General features: G+C 42.8%; 1 long non-coding RNA gene across 2 annotated transcripts in view; it reads left to right on the top strand.

Annotated features, from left to right (window-relative positions):
* Nucleotides 1-4,639: 4,639 nt before the first annotated feature.
* LOC120371374 overlaps nucleotides 4,640-19,420 on the top strand; it is a 57,615-nt gene continuing 42,834 nt past the window's right edge. For both annotated transcript variants that reach the window (XR_005584312.1, XR_005584313.1), the window contains exon 1: nucleotides 4,640-4,720. This is a non-coding gene — a long non-coding RNA (uncharacterized LOC120371374). The remainder of the gene's footprint in view (nucleotides 4,721-19,420) is intronic.

Raw genomic sequence — 19,420 nt, 5'->3', positions numbered from 1 at the left:
GAATTAACATGGGGCCATGACCATCTGTAAGGAGGATCAGCATGTGAAGACAGGGAAAGTGAGCTACTCAGCTCATTGGTGGAGAGTATTGGTGATAGGGTGCTAGGCAGAGAGGACTTTCACTGTGTTTCGGGAAAGGAGAGAGCTACAGGTGGATTGGGGGGTGAGTGTATATATGTATGTAGTAGCTCAGTGGAGAATGATGAAAGGGTTAAAGAAGCAAAAAGTGTTTATATTTCTCATAAGGGCTGCTTACTCAGGCAAAATGTAAATGTACCAATCCAATAGTGTGTGATATGAATAAATGTTTTGGCCTGAATTAATAGCTGATATAACTTCATCAACTACAGTGGAATTAGAACAGTGATTAATCTGGTTTTCTTTCCCCTTAGAAGAAGGCTGTCCCTCTTTGGCTCAGTGCCCTACACTGAAAGCCTTCACAGTAGGAAGCAAATCTCATCCTGAACATACCAATGTGAGCTGTATTTGAAAACAGGATTTTATTTTAAAACTGGTATTTTTAATGCTAATGCTGGCATTGGCCATTTTGCTGAAGAGTGACAGTATTTGTGATACACCATAATGGTACTGGAGCCCGTTGGGGTGTATGGGGTGTTCAGGGAGGGGTAGCACCTCTGGTGTAGGGGCATGTCGTGTCCCTTCAGGGCAGCTCGTCCACCTTTGGTCCCCACCTGTCACTCAGCTCTCACCTGTGGCTCCTAGTAGCTGTAGCATGCGCAGCGGCCACACCCCGGGCAACAGCTTCGACAGGCTGGCTAAACCAGGTTGAGGGTAGCCGTCGGGCATAGACCTTCGGTGAGATGGGGCCTTGTCTATCCCGAGCATGTGAAGACAGACTCCGGCGGATTGAGCGGATGAGACCTTTTGGAATAAGACCAATGGTCATGAAGGCGGTTTCTGCAAGCGACGTGGTACGCTAAGAGCACGGCAAGATGCGAAAGATGCCCTGGTCAACCACTGCGCCCAGCCCATCTCCAACCGTCTCGACTTTTGTCCTGCCATTGGAGCAAGATGGAATCTGGGAAGAGAGAGTGAGGCTGACTATGCGCACCTCTCCCTCACTTTAATCCAATTCACGCGCAAGTCTTGACATCCCTCCAATTCCCGTAAACTTTAAAGTCCTGTGGCGATGGGCGAGCGACGAAGCAGCAGGTGTGGATACACTGGGAGCTGTAGCCGCGGATCTGCACACAGGCGGCTCAGGTCTAATGGTCGTCTTCTTGCTGACCGAAGCAACAGCTGGATTCGGCGTCTACCTGAGTGACTGAGCAGCCCTCTTTAGGACTGCACTGCTCACCTCCGTAGTAAGAGGAAGGGGCTAGAAAAGGTGCCCTAAACATTGTTTGCTTCATAAAACCCTGGCCAGCTTACCGCGGCTGGAGGGGAGCCCATCTTATGCGGTCGAATAACAAAATTTCAAACAACAAAACGCAAGGTGACACCACTCATTATTGGTACATGGAATGTACGCACGCTTCAAGACAACCCCTCAGCAGATCGACCAGAAAGAAGAACAGCTCTGGTCGCCAGAGAGCTCGCAAGATTTAACATCGATATTGCGGCCCTGTGTGAAACTCGTCTAGCCAACGAAGGTCAGCTCACAGAAACAGGAGGTGGTTACACATTCTTCTGGTGTGGACGTAGCAGTGACGAACGTCATGAATCTGGAGTTGGCTTTGCGGTTAAGAATCATCTTGTCTGCAAACTTGCCAGTCTTCCCAAGGGCGTGAATGATCGACTCATGACACTGCATCTTCCACTACCGAGAGGAAAGCGAGTTATACTAATCAGCGCTTACGCACCCACAATGACAAATCCGGATGAAGTAAAGGACAAGTTTTATGAAGATCTCGATGCCCTACTTTCATCCGTGAAGCGCACCAACAGGCTGATTCTACTTGGTGATTTTAACGCGAGAGTAGGATCCGATCACTCTGCCTGGGATGGCGTCATTGGAAAAAATGGAATCAGCAAATGCAACAGCAATGGCCTATTACTATTGAAGACATGTGCGGCTCATGATCTGATCATCACCAATACCATCTTCCGCCTGCCCACTCGCAAAAAGACGTCCTGGATGCACCCACGTTCCAAGCACTGGCATCTCATTGATTATGTCATCATGCGGAGGAAAGACAGACAGGATGTAAGGGTGACTAAGGCCATGCCGAGTGCTGACTGTTGGACTGATCATAGACTTATAATCTCTAAATTAAGCCTTCACATCAAGCCAAAGAGACGTCCACAGGGAAATAAAGCTGTGATGAAAAAGATCAACGTCAGTAAACTGAGGAACCCCAACACAGCAGCTTCACTAGTAGAAGATCTCGACAACCAACTCTCAGAGCTGCAATTAGAGGAAAAGGTTGAGAGGAACTGGGAACGCTTCCGAAATATTGTGCACTTTTCTGCACTAAAGGTTCTTGGACCCTCACACAGGAAACAGCAGGACTGGTTTGATGAAAACGACGAAGAGATCAAGGCTTTACTTGCTGAAAAGCACCGCCTTCACCGTGCTCATCAGAATGACCCGTCATCAACAGCTAAGAAAAATGCCTTCAACAACATTCGCAGGACCGTACAGAGCAAGCTTCGTAAGATGCAGGACTCCTGGTTGAGTGCCAAAGCAGATGAAATCCAGAAGTTTGCTGATAGAAACGATGCCAAACGGTTCTACGAAGCCCTTAGATCCTTGTACGGACCTCGGCCTTCAGGGAGTTCCCCTCTACTGGACTTAGATGGTGTAACTCTCATTACTGAGAAGACTCTGATTTTACAGCGTTGGGCTGAGCATTTCCAATCCGTACTGAACCGCCCATCTTCCATCAATAATGAGGCGATTGACAGAATGCCCCAGGCGGATATTAATTACAGCCTGGACGTTCCACCATCAGAGACTGAAACCATACAGGCCATCAGTCAGTTGTCTAGTGGCAAGGCCTCAGGATCTGATGCGATTCCAGCGGAAATCTATAAGGATGGTGGTGCAATGCTTGTTGACAAACTCACTCAGCTATTCCAGTCGTCCTGGAATCAAGGGTCCATTCCTCAGGAATTGAAAGACGCGTCCATCGTACACCTCTACAAGAGGAAAGGAAATCGAAAAGTCTGTGATAATCATAGAGGAATATCACTGCTTTCTAGCGCAGGCAAGATCCTTGCACGAGTGTTGCTGAATCGCCTGATTGACCATCTGGAACAGGGTTTACTACCCGAGACACAGTGCGGTTTCCGCAAAGAGCGTAGCACTGTGGACATGATCTTCGCAGTTCGACAGCTCCAAGAGAAGTGTCAAGAGCAGAATCGTGAACTGTATACCATCTTCGTGGATCTTACCAAGGCTTTTGACACTGTCAGTCGCGAAGGTCTGTGGCGCATCATGTCGAAGTTTGGGTGCCCTGACAGATTCATCCTGATGGTACGTCAGTTCCACGACGGCATGACGGCTCGTGTTCTGGATGATGGAGAAGCTTCAGAGGCCTTTCCCATCAAGCAAGGGTGTGTGTTGGCACCGACCCTGTTCAGCATAATGTTTTCAGCTATGCTGTCAGACGCCTTTCAGAACAGTTCCTTGGGAATCAGCCTGAGATACAGGACTGATGGGAAACTGTTCAACCTGCGAAGACTCCAGGCTGTCACCAAAATAAAGGAGACTGTGTTAAGAGACTTTCTTTTTGCTGACGGCTGTGCCCTGAATGCTGGATCAGAGCAGGAAATGCAAGCTAGCATGGATAAATTCGCAGCAGCATGCGATAACTTCGGCCTCCTCATCAACATGAAGAAAACCAAAGTGATGCACCATCCAGCTCCGAAAGCCCAACACCAAGAGCCCACCATCATAGTGAAGGGACAAAAGCTGCAAGCAGTGGACCAATTTACATACCTTGGCAGCACCCTTTCTTGTGCAGTGACAATTGACATCGAGGTCAACTGCAGAATCGCTAAGGCAAGTTCTGCATTTGGCAGACTGTTGACCAACGTGTGGGACCGCTGTGGAATAAGCCTCGCTACAAAGCTTAAAGTCTACCGAGCAGTAGTGTTAACTACCCTGATGTATGCCAGTGAGACTTGGACTGTATACAGGAGGCACACTAGGCAACTGAACCACTTCCACATGACTTGCCTCCGCAGACTTCTGAGGATCCGGTGGCAGGATAAGGTGCCAGACACAGAAGTCCTCTCCAGAGCAGGCCTGCCGTCAATTTATACTCTGCTTATGAAAGCCCAGACACGCTGGGCAGGCCATGTTGTAAGGATGCCAGACCACTGCATCCCCAAACAGCTCTTTTATGGTGAGCTGTCTCAAGGAAAGCGATCGCACGGGGGACAAAAGAAGCGATATAAAGACACGCTGAAAGCCTCACTTAAGTCCCTGGATATTCACATCACCTCCTGGGAAACCCTGGCACAAGACCGATCGACATGGCGTACGCTGATCCATCAAGGCTGCCAGACATCTGAAACCAGAAGGATAACTATTGCACAAGAGAAGCGAGCACTCCGTAAAGCCAGAGCTGTAAATGTAGTAACAGTGGTGCCCACACATGTCTGCCCGACATGTGGCAGAACATTTCGTGCCCGTATTGGCCTTATCAGCCACCTGCGGACGCACTGTGGACAGCTCACAACCTGCTAAATGTCAAGGTCTTCTTCGAAAACGATGGACAAACATCATCACTGGAGCCCAGCATAGAGACTAGTAAGAGATTTTGTGTACAGCTTTTGACTCTTTTTACTGATACTTAGAAAGTGCTGCTAAATCTAAATGCTGAATATTGTAAACAGCATTTGCATTTTGTTGTGAATATTTTGCATACATTAAGAATGTGTTCCTTATCCCCAAATGGACCTGTTTTGAGTTGGTAACACACTGTGAAATTTCACTAATATAGGAGAATTCCTTAAGCAAAACCAGGCCCATATCACAGCATACATAATGGCATTTAAACACTGAGGATTTTGCATAAAAATATGTAAAAATGTGTATTTTGATGCAAAAATTGATTTAATCAAAACTGCAAATAAAGCCCAATCAAAGGCAGGGAGGAGAAAATCCAATGAAATTGCAAAAAAGTTCCCTATGAAATTCTGAAAAAAAACAAAGAATTTTTTTTTGCATTTCTCTACTTGCAACTAAATATTGAAACCAATTTAACCACAAAAGAACTGTACAGTGGAAGCATCATTGCTGCTGCGAATAGTGCTTTCTTCTTCTATATCAACATAGGATTTCAATGCATTTCAGAATGTTAATGAATAATGCTTAGGTGGGTATTTATTCCCCTTTCATATATGGGAAAACAAAGTCACAGAGAGGCAAAGGCCCATATTTTTCAAAATGACTTAATTTTAGGCATCTACATTTTTTATGCCCAATTTTGGGAATTTAAGACCCAATTTTTGGAGGTGCTCAGCCCACACACAATTCCCACTGAAGTCTATGGGAGCCATAGGCAGCAAACACCTATAGAAATCAGGTCCAAGGTGTCTCAAGTTTGGCACTCAAACATGGAGGCACCTAAATTTTTCAAATTTTGGGCCTTTCTTACTTACCCAAAGTTTTACAGAGTCAATACTAGGGTTAGAAACTGAACCCAGAGTTCTCAACATCAAGTGCTCTAACCGCTAGAGAACCTCTGCTATACTAGAAGTCGGACTAGATGATCACAGTGATGCATACTGGCCTGGAAGTCTATGAAATACTCCTTTCCATTCAGCAACATGTGAATGGGTTACATTCTCTGACAGTTGCAGAGACCATCTCAAAGCTGCTGGTTCTAATCCAGCCCAGGATGGTAGTGACCAACAGTTATTTCTACTGGATGATCATTTGGCAATTTATTGTATGTACAATTGGTTTTGGTTGTTGGTCCAGTTCTTAGGGGACATCTGTCTACAATGCAAAAACTACCACCAGAATTGGCACTACTTCACCCTCTTGTTAGTAGTCTAAATATTAAGGCAGTAGACTGAACCGGCCACAGAGACTGAACAGTCCTTTCATACCACATCTCTAGCTCAGGAGTGAATTATAGTTGCGGGATAACTTCCACTACTACTTCCAATTTTGAAATGATTCTATGGATAAACAGAAGTCGTGACTATCCAATGTTGTCTGGCTGACTCCTTCCACTAGTCCAAAATTTACACCAGAGGGAATGCACCACAACAGATTTTCCCTTTAAATTTGTTAAGCAAAACATCTCTTCTGGACTGAAAATGTGCATTGCCAACTTTGAGATGGCAATGAGGACAAAATAACAGTAGCTGAAAATAGAAGTTTATGCTGAAAACACTGAGGTGTGGGTGTTTTGTTTTTTTTACTTTAGCACTAATACAATAAGAAATGGAGCCTTGATAATGGAGTAAGCTAGATAAATGGATCAGGGAAGAATCTCTCACTCCTCCTAGGTCCTGTTTTTAATAAGTTTCTTAAATGTAAGGTTTAAGGCATTTTGTAATTATTTAATTATGCTAATATCATTTATGCACAAAACTAATGAATTTAGGAACTACCTTTCTAAACGATGTAATACGTGTAAATAGTGAAGCTCAGTCAAAGCTCATGCTGCACAGTTACTACAAGAGACACAGGAACACTGTGCATCTCATAACCATTGCAGATGTTGATAAAGCTACTGATCTAAATGGATCTCCTATGTCAGGGATCGGCAACCTTTGGCACACAGCTCACCGGGGTAAACACCCTGGTGGGCCAGGCCAGTTTGTTTACCTGCTATGTCTGCAGATTCAGCCGATCGGGGCTCCCACTGGCTGTGGTTTGCTGTCCCAGGCCAATGAGGGCTGCGGGAAGCGGCGCAGGCCGAGGGATGTGCTGGCCGCGGCTTCTCGCAGCCCCCATTGGCCTGGGATGGCAAACCGTGGCCAGTGGGAGCCCCAATCGGCTGAATCTGTGGACACAGCAGGTAAACAAACTGGCTCGGCCCACCAGGGTGCTTACCCTGGCGAGCCGTGTGCCAAAGGTTGCCGTTCCCTGTTACATGAGACAGTGGAAGAATTCATAGCTGTAATTCTCCAGTTCAGCTCTGTCAGTTACAGCAACAGTGGAAGCTGTTGGGTAGACAGGACACAGGGATTTGAAAGTTTTTACTGTTTCACTCTTCAGGAGCCCTAGTGATGATGACTTCTCAATCTCCCCAGGCAAGTTTGTCCATTCTTGTCATACAATTATAAATTGTTTTCCATGGTAAATAGGTTACCCAGAAAATTGGTAAAACATTATTTGCAAATTAAGTCAGGATCCCTTAAGCTCTAGAATCTAGCTCCCAAATTTGGAAATGGCTTCTAAATTTGTCAGCATGAAGCAAATAATTTGAATGATCAGTCATCCATAGTGGGGGAGCAACATCTCATTACATGGGTCTGTCTGCTTAAGTGCTGAATCACTGCCTCTGTAAGAGAGCTGGTATAGGGGACAAAACACTAGATCAGCAGGCTCAACCCATAGACAATGTTGGAGCTGCTGGGCCTTTTTTCTGCTGATCTGGGAAGCTACAGAAGGGGATCCTAATATTTGATGGATTCAGGTATGATTTAACCTTAATCTGCTCCCAAATGGCTTATCAAGCTTTTATCTTTAGCTGACTGGCTCAATACTGGAGCAATTCAACAACAAGCAAATATATCTTTGGTGGCTTATATGCCAGGAATGGGTGGGCCGATTCCAGTTCTTAGCTGACAAATGTCCACAATCCAAATTACCCTCAGGAGGGTTTTCCTGTTGTCAGTTTCAGTAGAGAGCTTAAGGATCAAGTGGGCCATTAAGTCTGATTTGTCATATCACCATCTGATGTGGTCCCTTGAGATTAAGGATCAGACATATTAGCAGGACAGCAGGGGGAGGAAGGGGCCGGCAGCCCGTTCTATATTTGTTTTATATATAAAAAGACTTCTGTCACTGCAGCTGTCAATCTGACACCTTCCATGAGCACTAGACTCCCCTAAGAAACATTTCTTCATGTTTAGCTTAAGGTGCAAGGTGAGCTGCAAAGTCAGCCTCAAGATTCCATTGACGTCAGTAATATGTGCTGGATGTTCCTTTTGGGCTGGAGGGGTCAATCACACCACAACCAAAGGCTGATTCTTTTCTCACATTGGTTTTAAAGCTGTGTAACTCTATTGATAGTGGAATTACTCCTGATTTACATATGTGTACATGACAGCAGGATCAGGACCATTCTTTTTACAACTTCCTTCTGGTTCCCCTACAGTCATGGTGACAAATTCCAACAAGCCAAGAGGCTCTGTGGAATTCTATGGCAGCAGGAAGCATTCTGGGGCCTCATTGTGACAGCCACTGTGAAAAATAATGAGGATATTTTTAAGGTAGTAATATACTGAATGCCCCCTTTAGCTAGAAGGGAGCCTTCAGCACATAAGGGGAGTTTTGAGATGATAAATGTAGTTCACATTGAATAAATATTTCCTGTTACATTATTTTTTTCCAGTGTAGTTTGTATACAGTTATCAAATCCTCTCTTGGGGCCTGATCTTGCAAGTTGTCTTTTCTTCTAGATGTACATTGGAGATCAAAATTACAACCACATAATTCTAGAAAGCATTACAAATATTTACATCTAGAGGAGCATCATGAATCTTCTCTCAAATATACAGGCTGATCTACAATTTAGACTGTGCTTCAATAAGTACTAGGGACATTGACCCTGTAGAATATTCAGTTCAAATTAGAACCCAGAAGAGGTTTTGATGGTTCAGTATTAGTTTTCAAAAGTGTCTGTCTGTGAGAAAGAGAGCACAACCTTAAAGACCATGCATCATGTTTATAAATCTTCTTACAGGGCACAGTGCTTTTATCAATGATGAACATTCCTCACCACCCTACTTGTCTGATTTGAACAAGTCCTTTTATTTAACAACAACACTATGCACAATAAATTGCTATGGACAGTGGAGAATTGCAAGTCTAGTCAGGGAAAAAGCACAGATCCCACAAGTTTAGTTTCTCCCTGTAATTTGTCTATTTTCTACAGCCTCCCACTCTTTTATTTGAAAACAATAACTACATCAAGCTCTTGGCTTATATGAAGATGGCCCTCCAAATGAACTGCTAGCCTGTTAATCCAGCCTTAAAGACCAGACAGCAGCAGCAAGCTGGAGCCATTAACCATCAAACTAGTGTGAAAACACATACCCACTCACACCCTCTCATGTTGAATCTACATCAGCGAATTTAGTGCCTATTTTTCAGCACCAAAGAAGCTACTGAGAGCTAGCAATGGTGTAAGTGATAGCGTAGAAGGGGCACAGCGGTTTTGTCTCCATAGTTTGCCTCAGCACTGCATACACAAGGTTTACAATATTGCTAACACTAGGTGCTGAAAAATGGACACTAAGGCCCTGATGCTGCAATTTGTTCCACACAACACTGTGTTCTCATGTAACCCTGTGCAGGTGCAGAGGTCTTCCTGTGTGGAACAAAATGCAGGATCAAGGCTTGAATTTGTTAGTCCTATTGGCTGTGTCTTTACTAAACTTCTTAGCTGTGTTTGACACCTGTTGATAACTGCTCCTCCAGACCTGTCTCAAATGGCCTTGAACTCTGTTGGCCCACAAAATGGACATAGGGTCAGCCAAACATTATACCTATTTAACATTATACCTATACCTGTTTAAACCAACAGTTTGTTGGCTCCAGCTGAACCTTGTCTCCACAACGCATATTTGGCATGCCAAGCACTATGTAGTCCACCTGCCATGTTGTAACACATCTCTGACTCCACATCTGGGTACTCTAATGATGCTAAGGTGTTACAATCCTTTTCGTGTTAGATTTGCATCAAGCAAGGCTGATCACAATATGGTCCTCCCACATGCTGTTCTCCATCAGAGACGTGCTCATGTGGACATAGATGCCTGGTGAAATAGCCCTAAGGGTGCAGATTGTCCTCACACTGCCACCCCACACCAGGCACTGTTCAGTAGGCCTGACTGGGCTTCCACTTCTACTCCAATGCACAGCGGTCAAGTTGGTCACAATCCATATAACTGCACAAGTCATGCTGCACACACCTTGGAGCACAGCTGCATGCTATTTGCACAGTGTAGCACTACTACTACTGTTACTTGTATTGTATAATCCTATTCTACTGTCAGCCGTCTCAGAGGAGTGCAACATAAGAGAATGTCTTAAGACAGACATTCATCTGAGACAAATAAGAGCTCTGAGTCCAGCAAAACTTGGTAATACATGGTACTTTAATCGTGTATGTCAGGATGTCTCACAATGATGGGCAAATGGAGGCACAAGAAGACAAAGGATCTCTTATGGAGCCATTGCATGGATTTCAATAATTATGGCACCAATAAGGGTCCAAAGAGATTATCCTGAAAACCTATTGAATGTAATAGAAAATGAGGCCCTTTCAACCATTCTGTAGGAATCTATAGCAGATACCCATTCTATTGAATTTACAGATTATTATTTATCATTTTCTGTTAAACCACATGAACTTTTCCATAGGAGCATGTTTAACTGTCTGCATATTGTTTAGCCACTGCTGACAGAAAAACTACTCCAGCAGCTCTACCGACTCATGTAGTAAAATATAAATTATATTATCTACTGCATATAAAGTCTACATCTGGTTTTGTTTCACCCCCACTGCCATGTATCTTCAGTGTAGTGTGTAGCAGCTACTTCATTCTGTCAGAACATATAATCACCCTAGGTTAATTTTGAACTTTCCCTCTTCCTCCCAGCTCTGCCCTTTTACCTCCATTGCTTCCTTTGTTTTGGGTCACTGGGCCAGACATGCTCTCTTGTTATCAGTTTCACAGTTCACAGTCTGAAACCCCGACAGTTCTTAACACAGATGTTGCAGACAAGAGATATTTAACCACTAGTGTTGCATTTGTAAACAGAGCCATAGTGGCAGAAGGTGAAGAACTGCATTCAGAAATAGAAAGGCTATGGTAAGACATTTTGCTAAGACTTATCTTACAATTATTTGACATTTAGAAAAACTCCACTGTAACGTTTCATCTTTCGCCTTCAGTCATCTCATCGGATTTCAATCCCAGTGATTCTTGGAGGCACTGCCCAGATGCAGCAGATTCCTAATATTGATCCAAATGCCTGGAACACTGCATCCAACAATAAATATCTACTTCTATAGGGGTGTGTGTGTGTACACAAGGCTCTGAACATATGGAATGGGTTTGAATTAGAACTCTGGCTCCAAAAACCTGAGGAGGAGTTCAAATTCATAGTGCTCCTGAACCATGAGTCTTGGCTACATCTGTAGAAGGTGATTCCAAACCTCAGCACCAGATCTAAAGCCCTTTGAATTTTTGGGGAAGTCTGAATCCAGAAACAGAATTCATGGCTCAAGCCATCTCTAATATAGATGTTTTCAAACTAACTTTGATAACAGGCCCATTGTTTCTACATACATAAATGTAAAGCCATTAGTGCACTTCAGCTAAAACAATGATGGGAGCTCCTTCTTCAAAACAGCCAGCATGAACTATAGCTGAGGGTTCCCAGGCTAAGTCATGGCCTTCCATCCTCATACAAACCAATGCCACTGAGCCTAATAGTCTCCTCCTCTTTTTCTTCATTAGGAACAGCAACATCTGGGAGAGGCCTTTACAGCTCCCAGACATCCTATTCGCACAGCTGTGAAAATGCCAGTTTGGAATCTTATCTGCTGTGTTACCATTGGTTGTGTTCCCCCATCATCACACCCCTCTCCTAGAATTTCTAATCCTCACATCCCAAACTTATATACTCGGGGTACTTTTTTCTTCCTCCCTCTTCTTTCACCCATTCTCCTCCTACTTCCACATTCCTCTCCCCACTTCAGCCCCAAGTGATGGTTGCCAGCTATCACTATCACTAAGCTGGCCCCATGCTTGTGTTTTGTATCACTTTCTCTCACCCGTCAGCTGTTTGTCTTAGATTGCATGGCAAAGGCTGTTGCACCTTTATATTTCTACAGCACCCACCACAGTGGGATCCTAACTGAAGCCTATGGGCATTAGCATAATACAAATAAACATCTTAAAAAGTAATAAGGAGCATTCAGAGTTGACTTTCCCTGGCAGCAAAACTTAGTTATTCATAAGCTTCTGGAGAGTAAACACAAATGTTAAAAAAGCAAATGATAGATGAGAAACAGGTGTAGCATCTGGGGAACACTATACTCTTGAGTTACTGCAAGCTGTTTGACATGCTCCTTACATCTACATTTCATAGAAGAGGGGAAATTATTACTTATCTTGGCAAATTGGATGTGAGAAGTAATTAGAAGACTATCCCCTTGAAATTTCAGGAGATTATGCAAAGAGCAACAGAGTCCTTTATGTTTCCAGGGCATAGATTCAAATCTAACTCAGATTGGTCATTGCCATTTGAATGGCCTAGATTATATAAAAGGGGTCGTCTCCGTCCTGAATGCTACTATAGCTCATTATACAAGCTGAGTACTTAACTGGCTTCTGCTCCCCACAGGCTTTTTCTGGATGGAAGGATGATCCAGTAGTTAGGCCTGGCATTCAGGAGACGTGGGTTCCATTACCTGCTGTGCCCCTGTGACTTTGGGCAAGTTACTTAGTCTCTGTAAGCCTCAATTCTGCATCTGTAAAATGGGGACAACAGAACTGCCCTCTCCCACAGGGACGTTATAAGGAGAAATATGTTAGAGATTTTGAGCGATTCAGTTACAGTGGTGACTGCGCATATCGGTTCCTAAAATAGATTTGGATCATGCTTGTGATACCTTGTTAGGGTTAGTATGGAGGAAGCTTGCACTGTTTATTCCAGTGCTACTCCGGTTCTGTGTATGACATCAAGCTCTAGATCTTTCAGCCTGGTACCTTTCAGGCTGACTAGAGAGAATAAAACCTGAAATCTAGTTATGATTTCTAACTGCATAGTAGAAACTGACATAGTCTTTTCTTTGGTTCCCTTTGGATTTCTCGTTTTCATTACTACATATTTAGAAAAAGGATGGAGAGGGTTGGTGGGTGAGGGAGGGGATACAGCCCTTTACAATTTGTCGCTTCCAAAATGACAACTTTTGCCCCCTTCCTATTTTCCAATTCCATGTCTATTGTTCCATTAAATCTTTTGTGCTAAAGCTATGCATGCCTATCTGCTTGATTAATTATACACTATCTTCCTTCATCTTTAAAGTTAAACTGACAGTAATTGCCCAAAATTGAATGCATGACCTCTAAGTCTCTGCCCTGTTTAGTGTACCAGAGAGGGATTTGGTTTCACTCTCTAATCTGCTGTCAATGAAGTATACAGAGATTTAGTCCCCAACTCTGAGACAATATTTCACATCAGAATAAAAAAGTGCTGATAATCACCATTCATCACCTGCAATACAAACCAGAGTCCTTTAATCTGATACGTTGGCATGCAAAGTAACTACTGCCTAAGGGAGTTAAAGGTGCTATTCCCATTGGCTAATGCAGGGTCAAACTAAGACCAGGAGTAAGTGGGTGTCACTCCTACTCTTAAAGTTAATCACTCATAAGGAAAAAATTGCATATTTTTTCAATAATTAAAAATAATTTGCTTACTTAATTTTACTTGTTATTGGTAATTAAGCATTGCTAAGTAACCTTCATCAAAACATATTTACTCGTGTTTACTATTTTATTTAAAATCTATAAATATTTATTGGAAACTACGATGTTTTAAGAACAAATGCAAATATTTATGCACAAAACACCATGACTCAAATCACCCACTTCTTCTATGAGCATAGGGGATTGAGAACATGTTGAATGGTAAGTCTACTTTTGGAGTCTTTGGCTAGCTGTTCTTCACATTCTTTTTTGGTCTTTCTAATTATGTTTTTACACTTCATTTGCCAGCATTTATGCTCTTTTCTATTTTCCTCATTAGGATTTATCTTCCACTTTTTAAAGGATACCCTTTTGCTTCTTTTACTTTGTTGTTTAACCATTGTGGCTCTTTTTTGGTTCTCTGACTATGTTTTTTAAATTGGAGTATACATTTAAGTTGAGCTTCTATTATGGTATCTTAAAAAAGTTTCCATGCAGCTTGCAGAAGAGATGCATATCATTATGCATCTCTTCTCTGAACCTTGAGCCACTTCATCCCTAGCCCAAATTAGAGCAGCCTCAAGGCTATTCTAATTTGCTTCTGGCTGCAACAGCCACCAAAGGGCTATTAGAGCAGCCAAAATCAGTAGAGTACAATAGTGCTTGCAGTATGCCTCCTTCCCACTACAGCCTTTCACCAGGGATGACATAGAACTGGCTAAACTGGACTCACACACAGGAAAATCTGAGTACTGAGCAGTGGAGTACAGGATCTGGCCAAGTAATCATATGCTCCACACTTTCTTTATGCTCATTATTTTTCTACTGCACCTGTTCGTTACTTTGTGCAAAGGCTTTCAGATAAAGTATCTGGAGTATGAAAGGATTTTTATATGATCATATTCTGTTTTATTCTGGTCTATTATATTATATTTTCTGCTTCCTGTATTCCAGCTATTCTGCCTTTAAATTGTGGCTTGATCAGAGCTGAGAAATACAGAGCTCCTGTTCTTACAACTACCCAGCAGGAGAAAGAACCAATGCAACTTCTTCTATAGTGAAAGTCTACTTAAGTGACTATATAAGAACAATAGGAGAAGACCTCCTAGCAAATTCAGAGACAAGACTCTAGAGATCCACCTTGACTGTAACTGCTGTCAAGTTTTAAAGGAGAAATTTTTATAGACTCAGAAATTAAATCCATTTACTTTTTGTTTGTTTTCCATTACTAATTTTCATATTTGCTAATTGCCAAAGCTACGTGTGTTTAGATAAAAGGTTTAATTGCACATAGCCCAATTACTCATCTTACCTGATCATATTAAAGTAGCACAATATTGGGGCTGTGACAATGGCATTTCACTGTAAACCTGAGCTTCCTATTTTTCCACTTTCTTTTAAAGTGAGGTTGTTAAGACAGAGCTGAAACAAACACTGGATCAAATATTTCCTTCCCTGTGTTTACAGGAATGTGTATTTTTTAAAGTTACCGCAAGTACGGGTTAACAGTAGTGGAAACTAAAATCTTCAGTTCACTTGTAGAACAGGTACATCACACAGACAGAAACAGTGCTTCCAACCACATCACCAAATTCCCTCAAACCTGTTCTTAAGAAGGCACCTCTAGAGGTAAAAATGTTCCATGCTGATTTAAACCACAACCTAACTTTTCCAAGACTAATAACAAGGGTTCTCTTTATGACCTTGGTGGACTCCTGGCCTGTAGGAACTGAAGGAAGAGAGTGGAGAAGATTTCAATGAGAGAGAGTTGTCAGAGGAGAAAGAGGAAGGGATTGGTTAGCAGCCGAGTGAGGTTGAAGGGAATGAGTTGATGACTGAGAGATAGAACTCCACTATCGAGAGATCATAGAAGGAGCATTGTTTTGTGAAATCAAAGTTGAGTGGGGAAGTTGGTGTGGTCAAAGGAAGAAGTGAAGGAGTTGGGAGACTAAGGGGCCAGATTGCATATCAATAAGAAATTTGAAGTTGCTGAGGATTATGGTAGGGAAATTATGAGGGAAGAACGGTGTTTGCAGCTGAGAGGAGCTTTGGGTGGTGGGGAATCTGACATGATGGAGGAGAGGAGAATAGAGAGTCTGATGGTGAGATTTTAGTATGGTTAGTAGAACTAAACAAAGATTCCTCACTTGTGATTTCATATATGTTGGATAGAGTCTATGTGCAGATGTCTGCTGCTACCAGTGATGACACACTATGGAAGTAGGAGAGTCATGCTGCTTTGTGTGCATTATTCAGGTTTATGTTCAATATTAATGCAGCTCTCTCAGTGAAAGCAATGTCAGTGTGCTTCATGTCTTCCTGCCCCTCACAGTGTTAGGCGTTAGTTTACTAAGTTTTGGAAACATCTTTCCACCGCAATCTATAATTGTGGGTCTTCTATTCTCCCTTTCCCCATAATCTGAGGTTTGTTTTGAAAAGATGAGTGAAGTTTGTGATCATGAATTTGTGAGACTACTAGCCCTGGTATGAGAGGAGCTTGGAGCAGGCAGGTATGCTGTGCATGCTGCTGGCCTTACAAGAGCTCTGTGGACGGGCAGCCACATGTTTGTTGGAAAAACAACTGCATGTAAAACCAGCAATTACACTGAATTCTCAGCCCCGGGCTTGTCAACCTTTCTGTCCACCATGGGAGTCTGCTGCATTAAATCATGCATCTGGGAAGTGATTTGAAGTAGTGTGGAGATCCTCATCTCCAGAGCACAGGCTACAGGAAAAAGGCCGCCATGTAGCTGACCGTAAGAATCTCCCTCTTTGGGACTGTTATCATCCCAGAGGTGATACCTGAAGTGTGAATGTTTCCACCAATGCCGAAGGGCATGTAAGCTTCCCCCTGTCAGCATCTCCCACTCCTGACCTGTGTCAGCTCCCAGGATTTCAGTCCTGGACCTTTGCTGAGCAGAGGTTGTCATTCATGCCAGAGTGTCATTTGGTTTTGAGACATGTACACATGGGCACTAAGATGAAACCACCTAACTTATCACTACGGATTGAACTCTATCATTTCTGAAGCACAAATGTCCTTTGCCCACATCATAAATTGAGATGTCTGATGCAGCATCCTCACACTCTGGAAAGCCTGCTTTTTTGTACAGTGACAGATCCTTACCAGGGAATCAAATCAGGCAAAGATTTAAAAGAGTCATACAAGAAACCCGATCAAATCACTGCGGATGAAACTCAGGGGGATCAGATACAAAATGCTCTCACTTCTTATTAGGTTAACTTGTCCACACAAAAAAATAAATATGGCTTTGCCATGTTTGTGGCAGAGAACAAGTGAAAAACAGATTGAAAAGGTGATTTTTAATTTAGAATGATAAGATTACTGACTCCATTTCCTGAAGTGCTTGCTGTTTTCAGTCTTGGGGCTACTGTTTTTTAATGCATTCCAAATGCAAACAGGAAAAAAGCCATTTCTCATTCCAAGCCCTCGCTTTCTGTCACTCTTTATCTGAAAACATGTTGAAAATCTGGATGCATGCTCTCATCCTAACTATGGCCCTGATTCAGCAAGGTTTTTAACTATGTGCCTAACTTGAAGCACATGACTAGCTTCAATGAGTTTGACACCAAATAGCAGCAATAAATTAAAATGAGCTACCCAGGGTAGAACTTATTACATATAGTAGCTGTCTTTCAACTCCCCCACACCTCCCTCCTCCATGCCACCCTCTTTATCAGGATAGGGGCTTTGCTGCATGAATTATGCAGAAGGGGTTATGGCAGATGAGCAGAAGTTGAGGTTAGCTATCATACTATAGTTTGAAGTACAGTTCCACATGATTTTTGTCAATCTACTTTCCACTATTACTTTAAGGGAAAGAGAGTGTATGGGCCATTATATAGAGGAATTACTTCTCTCACTACTGAAATGCAGCTACCTGTGAGAGGGAACAAAGCAGCTGTTTGAAAATACACAACAGCTTAGAACAAGAAACGAAAAACACTCTCCTCAGACCTAAGAACATCAGTGTCTCTTGCAGCTGTCTAGTGGCCCTTTAAGTTTCTGCAGAAGAAAAGGTTTCATTTTAAACATGTGATGTTTCTAGCCCTCCTGGTGTGAAGAAATTCTTCAGAATGTGGCCCGATACAGCATTTTCTTTAATTTATAGAAAAAGCCAGTCTGAAACAATATTTCTAAGGTGAGAACGGATCCATTATCTTACCAGAATGTTACCTCTGAAGCCTAATGACACCAATCTACACATAATTGGGAAAAATTCTGTTCTCAGTTACAAAAGTCAAGGAACTGACATCAAAATCAGACGTTGTGAAATCTCCCACCTGTGTTATTTTGGCAGATATGTCTAGCTAATAGGCTTACCCAGCATGACTGGGCATCAGTGAAACTGGAAATAGAAGAGAGCTGTTGGATTAATGGCATACAACCTGCAGCCCAAGACTGCTCCTGACACTATAGAATTCTTGAAGAATAAAGTACAAGTGAGAGCAGGTGGTGAAACAGAGTAGAAATCTTCTGGTTGTGTTAAATTTAGCATATCTATAGAGTTTCAGCAGCAGCCACCCAAACTCATCCTGCGCCACTCTTTGCAATGATCAGTGAGGACTGCTACAGGAGCAGAGATCTTTGCTTGCAGTTATAATGTTTTTTATGGAGAGCTTCAGCAAATTGACCTTTTCCAACACATTCTCAAGAAATAGGTGTATGATAGCCATCCCTGTGTTGAATTGATCAAGGAGCTTTAAGGTTTGGTCAGCAGTTCAGAGACTACAAAAAGGTTCAAGCTGCGTGTGGATCCCATTTTCATCTGAATCTTAAAAAGCTGAGGCCAAAGGTCAGGAAGAACGGATTGACTTAAAGATCTGTTTCACTTAATTTGGTTAAGATAATGTACTGAATTTTATGAAAGCCTGCTGAATCAGAGACATGCCAAAATTTACAGAAGGGGGCTGCTGTTTCCGTATGTTTTTGTCAGGATGTATTTTTGTGAACAGACTTTTTTATAATGAATCTGAAGAAACCCACCACAACAATCACCTGTGAGATCCCATAGTGCTAGCTGATCTAAGAGACATAGCTAGATATCAAGGCAATGATTTCAGAGAAGTAGGAAAAGTCTTCTCATTGCTGTAACTACAGGCTTGAAATACCAAACAAAGCAAGGAGTTAGAGATCTTAGGTTCCCATGGTAATTAATATTACCGCTTTCTGCTTATGCGTTATAGGCTTGATCCTGTGAGGAAGTGAGCACCCACAACTCCTTTTATTATAGCCTGTTGTATGATCTTTCATATAAATAAGTGCATAACATTTGGAAACATGATAATAATACTTGATAGACATGTAGTTTAAAAATACAGTGGGCCATATATAGCCCTGGATTATGTGCACTGCCCATACAGAAAGCATTGTACCTCAAGAGCTTATTAGGAGGTCTATGCCTCTCACTCTTAATGAAGTATAAGTTATGCTCCCCTATGTAGCTGGCCAGCTCCCTTAGCCTATTCAGAAGGTGGGCAAGAATATAGCCCCACGTCCTCTCCACTACAGCCTACCACAGAGGTTCTCAAAATGTGGTCCGTGGACTACCAGTGGTCCACAAGCTCCATTCAGGTGGTCCACGGATAGTTCCCTCTAAGGTGTGCACCTGGGCAGCTGCACACGAAAGAATGAAGGGCCGCCCACCTTATTAGTGGAGCCGCACAGGCATGGCTCCACTAATTAGGTGGCTGGACCCTGGAGAAGACGTACATGTAAGGTGAGGTGGTGGCCTTGGAGGGAATAGAGGGTAGGTGGGAGGGGGCAGTGGGGTGAGAAGAGGAGATGGGGGAATTTGGGACATGCAGGGCTGTGGTG

The sequence above is a fragment of the Mauremys reevesii genome, linkage group 9, assembly GCF_016161935.1.
Source record: "Mauremys reevesii isolate NIE-2019 linkage group 9, ASM1616193v1, whole genome shotgun sequence".
NCBI classification, from domain to species: domain Eukaryota; kingdom Metazoa; phylum Chordata; order Testudines; family Geoemydidae; genus Mauremys; species Mauremys reevesii.
The sequence above is the reverse complement of the archived record's forward strand: the minus strand, read 5'-3'. Positions and strand labels throughout refer to the sequence as shown.